The sequence below is a fragment of the Opisthocomus hoazin genome, chromosome 2 (genome assembly GCF_030867145.1).
Source record: "Opisthocomus hoazin isolate bOpiHoa1 chromosome 2, bOpiHoa1.hap1, whole genome shotgun sequence".
In the NCBI taxonomy this organism is placed as follows: Eukaryota; Metazoa; Chordata; class Aves; order Opisthocomiformes; family Opisthocomidae; genus Opisthocomus; species Opisthocomus hoazin.
In genome coordinates this window covers 102743906-102756560 of record NC_134415.1, presented here as the reverse complement: position 1 = coordinate 102756560, position 12655 = coordinate 102743906, and the positions used below count along the sequence as shown (strand labels likewise).

The 12655-nt window shown below is 37.7% G+C and overlaps 1 protein-coding gene across 6 annotated transcripts in view; it reads right to left on the bottom strand.

Moving 5' to 3' along the window:
* The window catches only part of KHDRBS2 (KH RNA binding domain containing, signal transduction associated 2), a 430741-nt gene that overhangs the window by 18352 nt on the left and 399734 nt on the right, over nt 1-12655 (bottom strand). For all 6 annotated transcript variants that reach the window (XR_012763239.1, XR_012763238.1, XR_012763240.1 and 3 more), the window contains one exon: nt 2045-2252. The gene's annotated coding sequence lies outside the window, so the exon portion shown is untranslated. The remainder of the gene's footprint in view (nt 1-2044; nt 2253-12655) is intronic.

Sequence of the window (12655 nt, the reverse complement as noted above, 5' to 3'; positions counted from 1 at the left end):
TCAATGTCATCCGACTTCATGAGTTGCAATGTGACTGCTCTGGGAAGCTTGATACACTTTTATCTTCTGACAGCCTTTCAATTATATGTCCTTTCACATTATTACGTAACTTCCAGTGATCCGCACTGTGGACCTCAGTAATACAAATCCATTTCATGTCTGAAGAACACAACTTTCTTTGTTGGTCAGTTTAGGCATAGAGGGGGAGAAGTGCATTTGACCAGAAAATAATGATGAGTGGAGTCAGCTGGTTAGGTCAATAAAAGCTAAAAATAATATTTGACTTTGAGAGAAAAGGGAATTCGGGACACAGCCTAAAGACTAAATTCAGCCCTAACTAAACATTTATCTCCATATCAGTGTTATAAGGAGTGCTTAGTCACCTGAACCTACATGCTAGGTGTAGCTACAGAACTCACGAATAAGATCTATGATTAACTAACAGCTTAATGTATTTATTACTAGTATGGTCCACAGTGTCTTTGTCTATTAGCTTCAGGCTGAATATTCTCCAACATTCAATTCTACCTACCTTTAGAAAAATGAATGTTTGTTACTTTTATAATTTGTCTTCTTGTTTGCTTACCTGTTTTCATAGATCACCACTATACTGCATGAGTACAGCAATATATCCCAGTAATTAGGGATGCTTTTAGAAAAATAAAGTAGGCTCACTTCAGCTGTAATTCAAGCTATTAGTGAAATATTAGTGTAATATATGCATCTTCAGTACTTCTTTGGCTTTCATTAATACCAGCTGGCTGTCTCAAAATCTGTAATATATTAATTTCCACAGCATCTGTATAAAAATGCAAAAAGTTGTCATCACTTCAAGAACACATGATGACAAGGGGTGGAGTCCTGTAAGTGGACTTCACACTGTTCTTCAGTGCAGGAGACTAATCTTCAAGTCTGTTTTCCGGTGTACACTCAGACGGAACAAGGCGAGGACCGTGGTTGCACCAGAAGTATGGGAAGTGAAGGTGTGTACAGGATTGAGGCAGGTATTTCTGCTGCCACTATATGTAATGTGCCAGAGCAGCTGCAGAGTAACTGATATTATATATTATAGGTATTGATACTACTTCTTCTAGTTATCTGAAACCTTCTGGACATTGCTAGCTACCATCATCAAAGGCTGAAGATGGTCCTGTTTCACATGCTGTTTGCTGAAGAAACAAGCCCATTTCTAATAACTAAATGCAATAACTGTGGTTTTATATGACATACGGCTATAAATTAGCTTATTAGAGAAAAATACAACTTCTGCATAGGTCTTTAGTTTGGAAGATTTAATAAATGTTAGATTATACTTTTCAATATAATTAGATGATGTTCTTCAGTATCTACAAGAGGACATAGCCTTTAATTACAGGACCCCTGGCTACCCTTCTCTCCACAAGACCTAATTCATTCTGGATATGAGAATGAATTAAGTATTTTTATTTGTCTTAAACACTAGTAGCATGACTCTTTTTTGTCTACTGTTGTCCATTCAAATGTCTACTAGTATAGATTTATTTACTTTCTTACAGGTTTTCATTGCCCATAGTTTGTAGCAACAATGCCACAGTAACTGAACCTTCTAAACATTAATAAACGTTTATGGATAAGCAAGTGAAGAACAGAGCAAGATCCCCCACAATCGGCAAAATTTGGTTTTAACATGACCATCTCAATGAGTTAACTCATCCCAAGGGGAGATGATTTCTGCATATATTTGGCATTTTTAAAAACCATTTCTGTGTTCAACACACCACACAAATCTAATTCAATTATTTTTATGTTACTTCTGTCAGAAAGATGATTGAGCATTATATTTATTCATCACAGAACAAGAGCATAAGAACTTAGATACATTATCAAACTATCCTGACTCGAAGTAATATGCATCATAGGTATCTGTGTATGAGCTCTCTTCCAATGGCAAACATAAAGTGAACTAGTTTAAAATAATCTTATTTTTTTGCAGACTGAGGTAAGCTGAATTATCTCACATTCAACGTAAACTAAAAAATATATATAGACATATACCACAGCTCACCTGATAGACTGGAAGATCACTGTAAGTCTGAAGTGCCGACATGTCCTAGAGAGGGTGGTAATGGCAGGTCCAGAACTCAGGGCTGTGGAGAGTCCCAACCTGAGGCTGTCTATCAGATCCCACTGATTTCTTGCAAATGATGTTGAGCACTCTCAGTTCCTTGAATACCATTCAAAAGGTACAGTACTTCCCTAAGGGCTCCAAAAATCTGAAAAACAAGACAAAGTTGGGCAGATATATTCAAGGAAGAAGACAAAATTAGTTGTCACATTATGTTTATTTAAATTACTTATGTAGATTCATGCAGCATCTCTGTGACACAGGTTAGTCTGGACAACAGAAAACTCTTGGAAAACACTACCTTCCAAATTCTGCAAGCTATGAGACACAGCAGCTACAAAAAACAACTTTATTTGCTACACAGTTCTGATGCATCCACGTGCCCTGCAAGAAACACAAGTAGAATGGAAGAATATGTGATCATCCACTTACAGTCTCTAATACATTCTGTGTGCACAAGAGCAAAAATGAGGAAAGGGAACAAACTAAAAACTGGTGTTTCTAATTTTGACTTTTTTTTAACTTTTTGAAAATTTTTGTAAACTTACTGTATGGAGCTTCAGTGATATTTTAGCTCAGATTTTTCATTTAACTTCTTACTTTTTGTAATGCTACAAATTTATGAAGTGCTGCCTTTGATACCTTTTCTATAGCTGCAATCATCTACTTGAGATGAAGGCTCATAGTCCATTGCACAGTAATAAGAGTATGCTTTTATCAATGTATTAAAAAAGGAGGTTTGTGGAAGTGAATTTTATGAACACCAACACTCTTTACACAGATAATTCAGCAGAATAATTATATTCATCCTGAGCAAATTACTTATGAGTGCTGGTATGGATGAGAACAGGAACTTGTAACAACAGGTTGGGTTGGATTTGCGTTTCATATCTTGGTAATATTAACATAATCAGGTCTACGAGAAACTAACTAAAATCAGTTTTTATTAAAATCAACGGATTGAGAAATAACTGGAAGACTTATGCTGAAGAGGGAGGTATTTTTTTAAACTCATTAGTTAGTCTCTTCAGCCAGCTGATGGAGAGAAGGTACATCCAGACAGTGTTTTAGAGTACCTGGCTTAGCTACTCTGAATTATTTTCTGTAAGCTAAGACTACTCCACTGAATGTATAGGTACCCTAGGTACTTGTAGTGGCAAAAGCTAGGTGTTTGAAGTTAGGTGATGAACATGCACAATATTTCCCCAAATGCCACAACAAAGTAACTTCACACAAAAGAAAAAAATTCTGATCAGTGGGGTGGGGGAATATGGACATTTTTGCATAGCTTCTAGCAAGTAGTTACTAAGCTGACAAAAAGCAATTTTTTTTATGTCTGACGATATTCTCCAAAAGAAGCAGATTTTCATGAAAGCATCAAAAAATAATTTCTAGGACCCTCAGGACAATTCCCCCTACCAAAAGCAAGTTCCTGTTACCAACTGCAGGAACCCTCAGTTTGCAAACTGTGTAAACCCTCCCATAAACTTGGAGATATTTTTCTATGATGGAAAGTACTAGGTAAGTATAAATGTCAGGCTTGCAAAAGAAACGGTTAAAGTAAGCCAAATGATCTGAAGTTAGATAAATATGAATTATGGATCAGTGAAACCCTAATTCATGTACACATTTGATGTAGTTTTGACAATGGTTAATTTTTTTTTCTGCTTGATTTCATGCATAAGAAAGGGCGCAGAAAGAACAGCTATTCAGTATTTCTTTTATCCTCTTTATGGAATATGTTGTTCCTTTACTCATTTGCTTAACTCTGTTCAAATCCTTAATTTTTCTTGCCAAAATTATGAATTTCGTGTTTGGCTTTCCATGATACTTGTGGCCATAGTATGTGAATACCTCATAAGTGTGACTAATTTTTATTATTATATTTCTGAGTCAAAATACACCATTCATAACTGTTACATAACCTGGGAAACCCAAGGCTTCATTTTTTCAATATGTAATCTTAAACAGCACTTTGCATAGTCAGGCACTAGTCCTGATGATGTCACTTGCAATTCTGATGAAGATCAGATCCCAGGAGTTTCTGAAAGACCTCAAGACAACAAGGAATACAGCATTAGCGGGCTTTTACTTTAAGCAATGTGCCCACCTGTTATGGGTTTGCATGGCAAGGTTTTGGCAGTGGGGGGGAGGGGGGTATTGGGGTGGCTTCTGTGAGAAGCTGCAAGAAGCTTCCCTCATGTCTGATAAATCCACTGCCAGCCGGCTCTAAGACGGACCCGCTGCTGGCCAAGGCCAAGGCAATCAGCAACAGTGGTAGCACTTCTGTGATAATATATTTAAGAAAGGAAAAAAAAAAAAAACCTCTGCGGTGAATTGGCAGTGAGGAGAGGGGAGTGAGACAATGTGAGAGAAACAACTCTGCAGACCCCAAGGTCAGTGAAGAAGGAGGGGGAGGAGGTGCTCAAGATGCCGGAGCAGAGACCCTTCCCTTGCAACTCATGATGAAGACCATGGTGAGGCAGGTTGTTCCCCTGCAGTCCATGGAGGTCCAGGGTGGAGCAGATCTCCACCTGCAGCCCCTGGATGGGACCCCATGCCAGAGCAGGTGGATGCCTTAAGGAGGCTGTGATCCCATGGGGAGCCTGCACTGGAGCAGGCACCTGCCAGGACCCGTGGACCTGTGGAGAGTGCAGGCCACGCTGGAGCAGGTTTGCTGGCAGGGCTTGTGACCCTGTGGGGGACCCACGCTGGAGCAGTCTGTTCCTGAAGGACCGCACCCTATGAGAAGGACCCAGTTCGTGAAGGGCTGCAGCCTGTGGGAAGGACTCACATTGGAGAAGATTGTGGAGAACTGTCTCCCATGAGAGGGACCTCACACTGGAGCAGAGGAAGAGTGTGAGGAGCCTTCCCCCTGAGGAGGAAGCAGTGGCAGAGACAACGTGTGATGAACTGACCACAACCCCCATTACCTGTCTCCCTGTGCTGCTGGGGGAGGGTGGGAAGGAGGTAGAGAACCGGGACTGAAGTTGAGCCCAGGAAGAAGGGAGGGGTGGGGGGAAGGTGTTTTATGATCTGGTTTTATTTCTCACTATCCCACTCTGATTTGATTGGTGATGAATTAAACACCCTTTTCTGCCCAAGTTCAGTCTGTTTTGTCCGTGATGGTAATTGGTGAGTGATCTCTCCTTGCCCTTGTCTCGACCCTCGAGCCTTTCATCATATTTCTGCTCCCCTGTCCAGCTGAGGAGGGGGAGTGACAGAGCAGTTTTGGTGGGCCCCTGGCATTTATCCAGGCTAAACCAAAACACCACCCTTACACAAAACTCTGCTGGTAGAGATGCTGAAGGAGAATATAATCCATCCCTCTGGTTTTACTCCACTGTTTGGTCAGAAAACTCCCTCCACTTTTCTTGTAATCCAAATCACCACACAGACCCCAGCACATGGGAATGTCAGCCAGTGGTTCTACGGATAAGAGCCTATTTGGGCACATAGCCCTTATACATTATGATAGCTGTCTATTTGTACATTAGGCAAGACAGTGGAGTTAAAAATATGGGCTCTGAGCAGACAAGTCTGAGATAGGATCATTCTGGTGTTGTTTGATTTGCTAATACAGACAGAGCTACTACTTGTTCTACATATTTCTCCTGACCCCTCCACCACACACCCCAAGCATTCATCCCTGGATCTGATGGAAAAAAGTTACTGGTCAGGATAGATTCATGGTCTGACAAAGGAAGGCAGTTTTTACACTCTCATGGATGAGAAACCAGCACCAGAGTGTACTGTGACACATACTTTGCAATAGATTTTCATAGACATTTGCTGATAAAAGAGGAACTTTTATTATTTTGTAAATGCCCAAAATCTTGTATTTTTCTGGACTGTTTGGCAATTTGGCCAAAATACTTCAATTGAACAGATACCCATCATAGAAAATTTAATTTTATTTGCCCACAGTTGCATTTATAGGAAATACTGGTGATCTTAATGGTAGATAGTCTTACCAGCCCTGCCTGTACATTTACAAAATAAATGAGATGAATGGAGGCATGACAGATTAAAGCTGTATGGCTTATTTTGGAGTTCTGTATTTTATATGCGAGAGCTGTGAATGAGTCATCCAAATAAGTCCAGATAAAGAACCTGTATAAAAATGATTTTATATTAACAAAATGAAACTATTTTCTAGACCCTTAAACATATTCTTAGGGTTATTTTTGGTTGACTATGTATTAAAAAGTCAGGTGTCTTGTTTCCATCAATCTAGCTAAGTAGACTACAAAGGAAGGGACAAAACCCCCCAAACTCTGAGTCTAAAATTATCCCTAAAATGGTCTAACATAGAACTTATGTTACTTCTCGAATTGTCAGCACTATACAATTTAAAAATATGCAGGTTTTTAGGGTCCAATCTTCTTGTGCTCAGTGCTAGGGGGAAGGCATTACGTATTATCAAGAGTGTCAAGCCCTTATCAGCGTTTAGAGGTGTATTCCTTGTTCATCAAAGACATACAGCATGAGAAACTTACCATGGCAACAGGGGATGCAAATATAGAAAAATACAGCTATAAGGCAAATGGAAAAAGACAATAACAACAGGCTTCTTCAGTGTAAATTTTGCATATGTATGTATGCTCACTACATGCACACACTCTGCTAGTGCTTCTCCAGTTGCCTAGTAAAGCCTAGCAAGCTTCAAGTGACGATAGTATATCTGCACTGTGGACGACAGAGTTCAGTTCTCAAAACAAATCACAGCTCTGAATACATCCTATGTTTCATTTCCTGATGTAATGTCTTACCGTCACCTGCTGCTTTGCTAATTGCACTTTATTACATCTCTTTGACCTGCTGAGTGACCTTAGCCAGATCATTCAGCTTCACTGTTTTCCTAATTCCCCATTACAAGGCAGAGATTAAAACACCTGCTTCCTTCAGTAAGCATTTTGAATTCTGTGCAGTTTTTTTTTTAAGTTCTGTAAGTGCTGTTCAAGCTTTACAAGAGCTATGCAGTATCCTTAGTCTTACAATAACATACAGCTGTCTTCCTTTCTTTTGAATGAGCACTAGATTCCCCAAAGCACGTATCCCACAGGCCTTCACAGTCTGTGTGCAGCCAGCTTTAGATCTGCAAACGAGTTCAGTAATACTATTACAGACTATGTAAAGAAAAGTATTGTGCCTCCTTCAGAAAGTTATTTGTTAGTTGTCACTCCATGAAAATGAAGAGGTGACTACCATAAATGGATGAACATGGTTACCAAGTTGAGCTTTGGGGTCAGTGACAGTCCCAAGCAAATACCTTCAACTAAGCATTTTTCTTGCACATGGGAAAAGTAGTTTTGATGATACAAAAAATAGAATCTTGACGTTGGTACTGTAACTGAAGTACTCTTCCTTGGTCAAGGTTATTTCACACTGCCTGCTAAGCAGGACATTGGCTGGAATGACACAATCCAGTCTGTACAAGACACTTCTTCTCTTTGAATTTAATTAAATTATAAAAATAACTGCAGATTAAATTCTGAATTTCACGTTCCCTTTTCATTCCTTCATGTCAGCAATGATTTTTAATGAACGAAACACAAATAAGTTTTGTGAGATTGAATTCTTCATCAAAAAGCTATTTTGCTTAACTGGAATCCAACATAATAAAGCATTCCTGTCAGTTGTTTGTATCTTTACATCATGGACATTAATAGAGATATTAAAAAGGTATATAGTGCTAAAAATACCATACAGAATAAGAAAAAGAACCCTATCAATTTTAAATACTCTGCTAATACTAAGCTGAAGTCCTATATTATAATCAGAGAATAGCAGCATTTCATTTGAATGAGTGTTCTCAATTATCTTTTCAGCTAAAGTAGGTATATGAACAATTATGTTCTTCTGGGAAGCAGAGATAAAAAAAAGAAAAAAAAAGAAAGCAAGAAGCTGCAAGGGCAAGATCTTCCCACTGAATTCTGCCAGTGGTTTTATAGGATTGTTAAAAAGTTCAAGAAGAAATATAATGATATTGGTGGAGCAATGAATATGGAGTCATAAGTCAATATAGTAAATCATGATACAAAATATCCACACATTTTGTTCTGTTTACTGTGCAGAAGTAAAGGAAAAAAAAAACCCCACCCAGAATGCTAAGAAGTCATAAATGAGCAGCTCAGCAGTTTGCATCTCTGACTTGTTAGTGGTAACATAGTGTGAAGGTCCTGTAATGCAAGGGCATGTAACAAAGGTATTAACTGTTTTCCTGTGAGTAAGCCATCCATCACCAGGCAATGCATCTAGCATGGCAAGAACAGTGCCAGATATGCTATAAGCAGGTACTCTCACACTTTATAATAACACCGCATAATAAGAAACTATACCTCAATTAAATCAATAGGGTACAGCAGCAACACAAAGAAACAAGAAACATTGATTTCAGAATTAATTCTACTCTTATCAGGGCACTCAAGCGCTTCCATGATGCAGCTTGTACACCCAAATGCTGCTAAAAGATATCAGAAAGTTCTGCTCATTCACAGCATCTTGAAAAATTCTTTGGGCATACAAAGGATTTACAAAATCAACTACACTGTCTTTTCTTTCATTTTTTTTTCCTTTTAATATGTGAATGATGACCTATACCATTACAGTGTGGGCGTGATCTTCCTCCAGCAAACCTTCCTTCTGATTTACAGATTTGAAATATGAAAGCCTGAAATTGCTTTCTCAATAAATCTTGCTATTCTCTGGTAAGGAATCCAAGATTTCAAAGTTCATTCAATTACTTTAGGAAAGGAGGCATTTATGTTTTTTAATAAGTACTAAACACAGACCTTTATTAGGATTTATGTAAGAAAAACAAACGTTTAAAACACTGACATATTTTTAGTAGAAGTTTAGAAATCTGCATTTTTTATGCTTAAGTTGACAGAGATTGCTTCTGTTTGAAAATGAAAACTTTGTTCCAGATATGCATGATAAAGAGATGTATTTCAACAATTTAAAAATGTTCTGCTGAGTTGTAATCTAAATTACTTAGTCCACCAGAGATCGTGAAAGGACAGAAAATCTTTCCTGTACTCATACTTGGAGCCACAGTTCATCTTCAGATTCCACTGTTTCAGAAAATAAATACTACATGGAGCATGTCTTCACTAAAAGATATCAGCATATTAATGATCAAAGCTCGTAATTTCTCTAATAACTACGTAGATCAGCAAATCTTTCAGTGGGAATAATTTTTCTTAATGTCTCCAAATGAATGTTAGCATCTAACCTGCAGGACCAGAAACAGAACCGATTGAACAAGAAAGAACAGCTTAATGATTTCAAAGGTTTCAGTCAGGTCCCAATGAGCAATAATAATAACTAGAAAAATGTAATTAGCTAACAATGGAGTGGAAGATGGTGATCATTTTTGAAGCCATAATGAGTCTGAGAAAGTTACCTGTGTGCCTTTTCTGTCTCCATAGACCAATATAGTAAAATGGATAACGTGATGCTTTTTTTGATAACTCTTGGGTTCTAATAACTGATGGAGGTCACAGAATGCATCTAAGTTTTTAATGGAAGGCAAAAAACTTCAGAAGACATTAAAATTATTTTTCTGTTTAGCTTTTAAATATTTTTTCAGCTTTCCCTGTGATTTTACTTATTATTGAGGGTTTTCTTTTTGTACTTTGGTTAATCTGTTGACAACAGAGAACTTGAAATGACCTGAAATAGTAACATATATGATCTTCATTCTTTTGACACATCTTTAATTACAGCCAGCCTTTTCAATTTTTGAAATCTAACATTACTGCTTTTCGTTTGTAAAAACTTTGTAGCCTCTTAGTAAAATTAATTTTTTTTTGATTCCTACCTAGATAAAATGCATCTATGAATGAACTCTGCCCTCCTGAACTCTAAAATCACATATGTTATTATACAGAATCTTATACAGAATCACAGAATCATGGAATAGTTTGGGTTGGAAGGGACCTTTGGGTTTGTTATATAGGATGTGTTTATAACCTATTCTGTGATTCTTACTGAATACTTTTCCTAAACTACTTAATCTTCTCACAATCTTGAGCCATTTACTGAAGTTCTATAGCATTATAAAATAATTCAGGTAATAATCATGGAAAAAAATACTATTTTCTTTAATATAATTGCTAGAAAAATGTTGGTAAACAGATTCTGTAGGGAGATTATAATTTTGTTTAGATTTGCTATTTGTTTCACGATATTATAGGAAAATAACTCTGTCAAAATATGTAGCAGCTTAGGAAATTCAGGCAGAGTTTCCTAGTTATCTTTTCATTTTAGACAGTACTTAACCATAAAAGAAAAGAAATGTACCAGCAAACTTTAGAGTATGAGATATCTCAGGTTGCATGGAGAACAATGACATCCAGTGATGCCCCTATTTAATCTTCACACAATCTTGACTTGCTTCTGCAAGTAATACAACGCAATATGGAAAACTTTCTAGGCTTTCCCTTCGTTAATGGATCTTATTCTTCTTTCAGATGTTAACAAAGACTTTTTCTGTCTGATGTTTATCTTATTCTATGACTCTCCTTTGCCACCGCTTATAATTTTGTCACTGCATTATCTGACTCTTGCGAAACTTTGGACTTCTTAGAAAGACAGTACACAAGACAGCATTCTTACAGATAAACATGAAGGAAATACATCACTAATGTAGACCAAATTTATTTGAACACAATACATTTCTTACTTGTTCTTGATTTTAACCTCTAGATAATAATCCTGGACGATATTTCATGAAGACTACCATAAATCCATATTATTATGATAAAATGTTAAGCCTTTTAAACGATGCTCTCATATATGTCCATTATCCTGATTCTAATGATAACTTTGCTGCTTTACTAAATTCCAGCTGCTCAGCTCAGTACCTCAGTCCTGGCTGCAGTCTGGCAGCTCCCTAACTACAGGGACTCTTCCAGTCTGCCGTGCTTAGTGACCAGGTCTTCACATCCATTCCTTCAGAGCTACCACAGACACAGTGGTCTGTTCTATGTGCACTCACTCACTTTCACGAACATCAGTGTTACTCAATTTGGAAGTCAGCACATGTTCAGATATAATAGAGTAATTATTGGTGGGCTAGAGACTGAATGGGGCATGTGCAGTGAGGGAGATCTCCTAGCTGTATGGGTATAGCTCCGTTATTCTGAATGGAGGTTGGAGAGTTCATTGAGCTAGAAAACCCTTCGTCAATATCCTTTGAGGTAAGGTCGGGTATACCATACTTCCTGAGGTTCTTAATTTATTCATATAAAGGTTTAAGATCTTGTTTAAACAGTGTAAGATAAGCTGTACAGGAAAGAAATTGTTAGAAATTGTTCATTTTCTAATAAAGGTTGCAACTCTGGGGATATCTAATTTTTTCAGTTAGAATTGCTCTTGAATACATGCAACAAGTCTGCTAGACACAACAGCCCAGTAGTGCAACTTCTCCTCATCTCTTACTTTTCCAGGAGATTGCCCGTGGTGGTGCAGCTCTGTGGGTTCTGCTCTAGCAGGTGACAATGCTCTCAGCCCCTTGGCTCCTTCTTCCTGCTCTGTTTCTAGCTGGACTGGAAAATTGCTCCCTTCTCTCAGACTAAACTCCCAGCAAGTGAAGCTGTGCCAGTACGACGTACGAAATGACAGATCTATCCCTGTGCCATCCACTCCACCATCTGATCACCATTTCAACAACGTGGACAGGCAAGTGTTGCACAACCCACCTCCAGAGGCCATCAGTTTCAAAACTGGCTCATTGACTCTATTTGTGACAACTACTTAGAATGTGCATTATTTGCATTTATAATGCAGTAGCCGACCTATTTAGGGTAATAAGGCTTTTCACCCAGGACCGCACATATTATCTACTATCCCATGAAAGCAGAGACTTTTTCAGAAGTAGGCAGCTCCATTTTAAAAATAAAACAATGAAAAGATTATTTAGCTTGATGCTGCAGAGGTACTGTCCAGGACAGGTACAATAAAGAATCTTTTAGCGCAATTCTGTAAAATAATTTATTTTGCTGTTTTAAATACCCAAAATTATAATGCACTACTTTATTTTAAAAAAATCACAACTGTTCTGTAGATGAGGTCAACCTGGACAAAAAAAATCTTAGAAAATTTTTAACAGAAATTTTGCTTTTTCAACTCTGGTTCTCTTTTCCACTGTTTTTTACTCATTGTTTTCATATTTTGTACTAGTTTTAATTCCTTCCAAACAAAACTTCTTGATATGTGAACTCACTCAAAGAAAATGTTTGGTTCAGGACTAGTGTCTTGGAATTATCTGTAGCACAAGTCAAGTTCTGTGTTTTCTGATACATGACACATCTAAGTTTTCAGGACCTCAGAATTATGGCTGACCTGACTGGTGGATGTGCGGAATACATCACAGCTTTTCACGGAAGACCTAAAGATTAATGTTATTTGGAATAACCAGACTCTCTTGTTACTCTTTCACAAATTAAGAAAGTGGCTTTTTTTATTAAGATATAGCTGATTAACTACAAGACTTCTTCAGAAACCGATGTGAAATATACTTTGCAGTTAGCACAGAACAGCACA